This window comes from Calonectris borealis, chromosome 7 (assembly GCF_964195595.1).
Source record: "Calonectris borealis chromosome 7, bCalBor7.hap1.2, whole genome shotgun sequence".
NCBI lineage: Eukaryota > Metazoa > Chordata > Aves > Procellariiformes > Procellariidae > Calonectris > Calonectris borealis.
Window position 1 is genome coordinate 11,951,336 of NC_134318.1, and position 6,000 is coordinate 11,957,335.

The window sequence follows — 6,000 nt, forward strand, 5'->3', positions numbered from 1 at the left end:
AAGTGCAGTGAAGGGTGAAATTCTTGTATAGAGAAAGTGCTCTGGAAATCATGCAAATTTCTTAGGACAGTTTTCCGTTCTTTGATATTAGGATGTTTGGGCTAAAGTGATTCCTAGTGGCTTATGATGCCTTCTGGATCATCATGCTGTCAGGATCTCTGTTACTATGTTGACAGATTCTCCCATAACTGAGCACACTCCTAGTTTCAGTGACCTTGGACTTCTGTGTGTGTGGAAGGGGAAATGTACTTGGTCAAAATTAAACATTTAAGCTACAATATTTCTAGGTAAAAGCCCAAGATGTTGAAGCCTAGTTGTAGTACTCAAGGTGCAGTTTTCATGAAGATATTATTTTAAAATAAGTCAAGTACTTCTTTTTTCTTAAAAGCAATGCACAGCATTTATTGCCTGTTCTCTGTGCTTGCCTTTCTCAAGTGCTTTTTGCGCAATGTTTTCTGTGGAATTTAGACAGGAGGCACTTATTTTATTTTTTTCCTGTACTATTCTCAAAAAAAAAATTAAGTTTTGTGATTTAAGCTCAGGCTTAGAGTGTGACTCTCCTTAACAAGAATGAAAAATGAGATTGGGTGCAGCCAAGACAAAGCACTTGCTTCCCAGAGAGTCCACTTTAAAAGTATAAGGATACTTATGAATAGCAGATACCTGAAATCTACATTTAAATAAACTCGTGATGCGTGGCAGCTTGTATACGTTTTCCTCTGTGAAAGGTTTGATGTTAGTTTGGCTTTATCGTAGCTTAAATCGTGCAGTTTTGTGATGGAGTATTAGCGAGTACCTGCAGGAATGCTGATTTGGATGGTTTACTCGGCTATGTACAGGTTATTTACATTGCTAAGGAAGAGTGAGAGGACCAAGAAGGCTGGGCTGTGCTAAAGCCCTGAAATTAAATCAAATACAGCTCTAGTCCTCTTTTAGTCAAGAAGATCCTAAGCAAAGGGGATTGAAGGTTGTTTTAATCAGACCACATAGATATAGAGCTCCATAGCTGAATTATGTGGCGTTTGGGGATTTTTTTTTTTCACTGCCTGTATATATTTGATTTGTATAATTAGGATTCAAGTGGGCATACTTTCCGACAGTAGACTCTCCAAACAGCATTACTGTTTTGGGACGCTGATAAAAATGAACTGTGGGGATTTTTTTTTAAACTTTCTATTTGGATTTCGTGTCAAGGGGAAAGAAGGAAAGGCAGATACTCCCGGGGAGGTCAGCACCCTGCGGGCCTAGAAACATCTAAAAGAAAAACAAATTTTTTGTGTTGCACATTAGTCTCCTGCTTGGGTAAGGCAAGCCAAATCTGCTGCTTTGGCCAGCTTATGCCCGGGGCCACCTCCTTACCCTGTGTCCATCCCTGCGTGGCCGTGGGCTCCTTGCGAAGCGGCTGCTGGGGCCGTGCTGGGCAGAAGTGCCGCCATCTTCTGCTGCGGCAGTGCCTCTGTGGGGAGGGCAGCAGCTGCGCCCGCCCGTTCCCCTCGCTGAGGAGACTGAGGGACAGGGGGAAACCTGCGGGCAAGCGGGGCAAGCAGAGCCCGGGCGAGAGGGAGGAGAGGTGTGTATGCAAGTGTGTGTGTGTTTTCTTTTCTGTCAGTAGCTGACAGGGTGACCAGAGGTGTGAGCTAGCTGGCAATAAATTACACAAAATAAATGTTCTCCTGGTGGAGATGGTTCTGCCTGCAGCAGTGAAGGGCGGAGGGTGCAGGGGATGCCCGGGCCTGGCACGGCTGTGGCAGGGGTAGCTGCTGTCACCGTGGGGCTCTGGGAGGAGCTGTGTGGGGTTTGCGGGGGTCACTTGGAGCAGTGTGGAAACACGGAGCAGGGGATGGGCGAGGGCCCAGCGCCAGGGCCGTCCCCACCTGTGGGGTCCAGGAGTGCTGGCCCGGGAGCAGTGGCGGCAGCCGCCAAGCCCTGGGGCCGGCTGGGGTGCCGCTCCCCGGGGAGCAGCATGAGGCGGCAGGGTGTCGCCGGGAGAGCAGGGCTCTGGGCAGGCGGGCCGGGGCCAGCCGCTGACTGCAGCAGCTTTGGAGCCTGAACAGATTCAAGCAGTTCTTTTTATTATTTACCTCAGTTAACATCTACTTATAGGCTTCCTCAAACGCTGGTGAGGAAGTCAGTCATGACTAACTGCTTCAAGACGTAGAAACAGTATGACATACCAGGAAATACCAGTTTCTGTGACAGAAGGGGGACATAATGCACTGAAAATATAAAAAGGAAGGGAGGCTTCAGTTTGGGTGCAAAGAAGGCATCTGAATTCTTAAAGTGGCATCAAGTGTCAGCATTAATACACCTCTGAGCTTACAGCCTCAGAAACTCCTCCTCTGTAATTCAAGCTGTTTAGGATCATAAACAGTTATTCTCAGTACTGCTGAGACCAGTGTCACGCTTGTATCACGATTTTGATGTTTGATGTCTGTCATGCATCAGAAGGCAAACACAATTACATGCATCTCAAGAATACCTCAGAGCTGTTTGAGAAGTCAAGGTTAGTCACAGAATGCTTTTGATGTTCCTCTTCTCCCTCATGACTGTAGAGTTTTCCATTAAATTTAAGTGAAGATATTCTAGTTAAGGATTAAGAGATGGTTGTTGGAGAAAGGACAAACACTTCAACTTGTATCTCTAATGAATGGCACAGTTGGTGACCTCTTGCCAAACTGTGGGAAGATGATCAATAGTACTGTGGGCTCTGGGAATCTAAGGTGAAAATGTAAAATTTCATTTTGAAAAAAGTTTTTTTTTTTTTAATGAGCCTTATGCTGTTTAGTTCATGTTCCTCTGTTACCATTCATCAAAACACACTGGATTTTGTCCCAGTGACACAGCCTATTGCAAGAGATGCTTCTTAGCCTCAGTAATTTTGTTTTGTGGCTCAAAGGAAAATGGCTCCTAGAGTGTTAAAACTTCTTCCATACAAGCTAACCTATGTGTGCTGATATAAGGTAGGACGAAAACTGCCCTTTCATCTTCATTTGCTCAGCTTGAACAGTAATAGCATGTGTGCAATAGTTGCACCATGTTGTATTCAGTCTAATATTTTAAAATTCCTTGGGGGCAGAAGAAGCAAGGACAGCGATAAGTCTGTTTTGCTGGATCAAGCTACAGGGGTTTCAAAGGGGCACAAGCCTTTTGAGAACCTGGATGTGTTGAAAATCATACAGAAGTTTACAGCAGTCCTTTGCAGGTGTTACCCCTGCCTCTCTTCTCCACCCCCCTCAAAACAAAGTCCTACATCTTAGCATAAAGATCATCAGGGATATAGTAGTGTTGCTGTTATTGATGCTGTGTTATTCTGTGAGATGATGTCTCATCAGTGTGTAAAATAAGGCCACTGTCTTGCAAATCTTTTCAGCTCCTTATTTTTGTACACAAGGGTCCCTTCAGAGACAATAGAATAGCTTTGAAAGTGTAGTCAGCACATGTATAAGCACTTACAGAATGAGCACTTAAGTCTGATTAACATGCAAGATAGAAAAACAGATCGCAAAAGTGAAAGCTCAGTGTGGAAAGGTCAATGCAAGAAGAAATACATTTATGCTAAGAAATATTTCGTGCATAGGAAGCAATGTTGCATGAAAAAAAGGCTGAGACCCTAATAGTGAGACTTCAGAAGTGAAATTACCAGATATTTGTAGAAACCACAAATCCTTAACAAACAAACACAAGAAAATTTCATTAGCAATGTTGTGTTTTCGAACTGTAGTATGATGGATCATTTAAGATGCAAGTTTGGCAAACTACTTTTATTTGTGAGCAAGCTGGAATTGGAAGTGTTAATCTGGATCTTTTTGTTCTCTTGGGTTTAGTACTGTGTAGAGATGAGAGAAAGAATAATGAACTGGGTGCTAGAAGAATTTAACACTGAGGATGACTTTTTGTGGAAATGTTGAGACAGGGAGCCAATGGTTTATTCGGTTAAAAGTAAAAGATCAAAAATATGAAAAAACTGTGTGGCCAGCCTGCCAGAGGAAATCATTGAGAAGGAAAAGGAGGATGCATTGCAATTGGAATAGCAGGTTTTGAGCATGGGATATAATCAAAGCTTCCTGATTTAGTTTTGATAGGTTATTTCTCATACCTGTAGATGTGTCTCCTTTCTTGTTATTCCTTTTATTTTTATTTGCTTTTCAATGTGGAAGTCTTCCTTTTGAAATAGCAGTGGTCCAAAGACTGGACAATATCTTTGTCAGGGAACTATGAATTCACTTTGGTATTTAATCTTTTGCCCTAAAAAGGTTGTAATAGCTGTAATATTTTAAAAATAGATTTAATAATAAAAAGAAGAGTCAGTGTATCATGATGCATTTCTGAGAAGAAAATAATAACTAATAATGGTTTTTGTTGGAGACCTGGAAATGCCATTATATGCCAGTATGCTGACATAGTATGTAGACTCACTTTATGACTGTTATATTACTCATGTACATAGCAATAAAGGAAGTTATTTTCCCTGCTGTAAATCACATGTTTACAAGCACAGTACAATAATGCAGATGACTGATGGTTTGGACACAGCTTTTGTTAGCTATTGCTTAAAAATGCTAAACAAACAAAACTAAGCCCAGTCTGATTCAGATGCTTACTCTTGCAGCTGACAGGGGCTATGAACTCTTTATGCCACCATTCAGCAAGCTTTCTAGTCAACCACAAAGAGTTGAATCAGCTATGGCCAGGTTCCCTCAAGACTGATAAAAATCAGAAAAGTTTTCCACCCAACAGTAGGTTATAAGTTGGGCAGCTACAAGCTTGTCTGTTCCAACAAACATGAACAGAGGTGTTGTGAAATGGGGTAAGGAGGCTTCCTTCTGTTCCCTATTTGATCCCACAACTGTTAATGACCACATGAAAGTAAAGGTTGACTACAAACCAAATCCTGTTAAAATTGGAAATTTCACCTCACCAATGTGACACTTTTGTTGAAGCAGGGAGCAGAAAAAAAAAAACCAACAAAACAGAATAAGATTGAATTTCAAGGAAGTATTTTTGTCTGGAATGATATATGAAATATAGAAGATAAATATGAAAGGGTTAATCAGTGTGCTGCAGACACAGGTGATAAAGTAGCTTTACAATCAGCAGAACTAATTAAATCAGATTTTCACATGGAGTATATATTGTGGTTCGAATTTTCCAGTGACAACTAAAACTTTTGTTGTTTGGAGTATCAGTAATGGCTCTACTTTGCATGGACTCCAGGATCTGCGTGTCATGAACTGGGCTCACATTACAGCCTTTCGGGAGGTAATTGGTAGGAATTACCTCTTTTGCTTGCCTGTAGTTCCATGAAATGTATAAGTATTTAACCTTTGTGACTTCTGTCATGTTGTCAGATTTAACTGAAGTTGGCCATTGGATTCAAAATTACTAAAAAGCACTGACTGACAGATGTACTCTGACTCACAGTGTGAGTTTTTGCCTTGTTCCCGTAGGAAACCAGGCTCCAAACTGTTCCCAAACTGCAGAGCATCAGAGCTGCCTCGGGGGAGGCTGCACAGACTGGCAAGGCTTCCCCTGTGCGTTGCACCCAGGGCCTGCTGTCGCAGGGCACATCCTGCCCTTGGTCTTGCTCTGGAGTGGCTGAAAGCCCTTGATTTCTTTTTCTTTTTTTTTTAAATAACTAGGCAAATAGCTATAGTATTCATAGCAATATCCTGCAGCAGGTCACTTAAAGTGCCAAAAAATAACAGGCTCCATTGTAACCAGGATTATCAGTACCCATGTCCTCTACCAAACCCTGCATATGGAAGCGAATGCATAATAGGATGTAAGTTATTGTTCCAAACACCATCCTTACAAGCTGTATCATTCTATTGCAATTTGACAATTTCCAATTTTGTCTGCTGGAAGAACTTGTTGAGATACTTTCTGTTTTTGTGAAGATCCCAGGGAATGGCAGCTTGTCATACTTAAGCATAATGAAATGTTGGCTGAAGTGCTGCAGTGACAAGGACAGAACAGCCAGCTGCATTGTGTCTGTTCCTG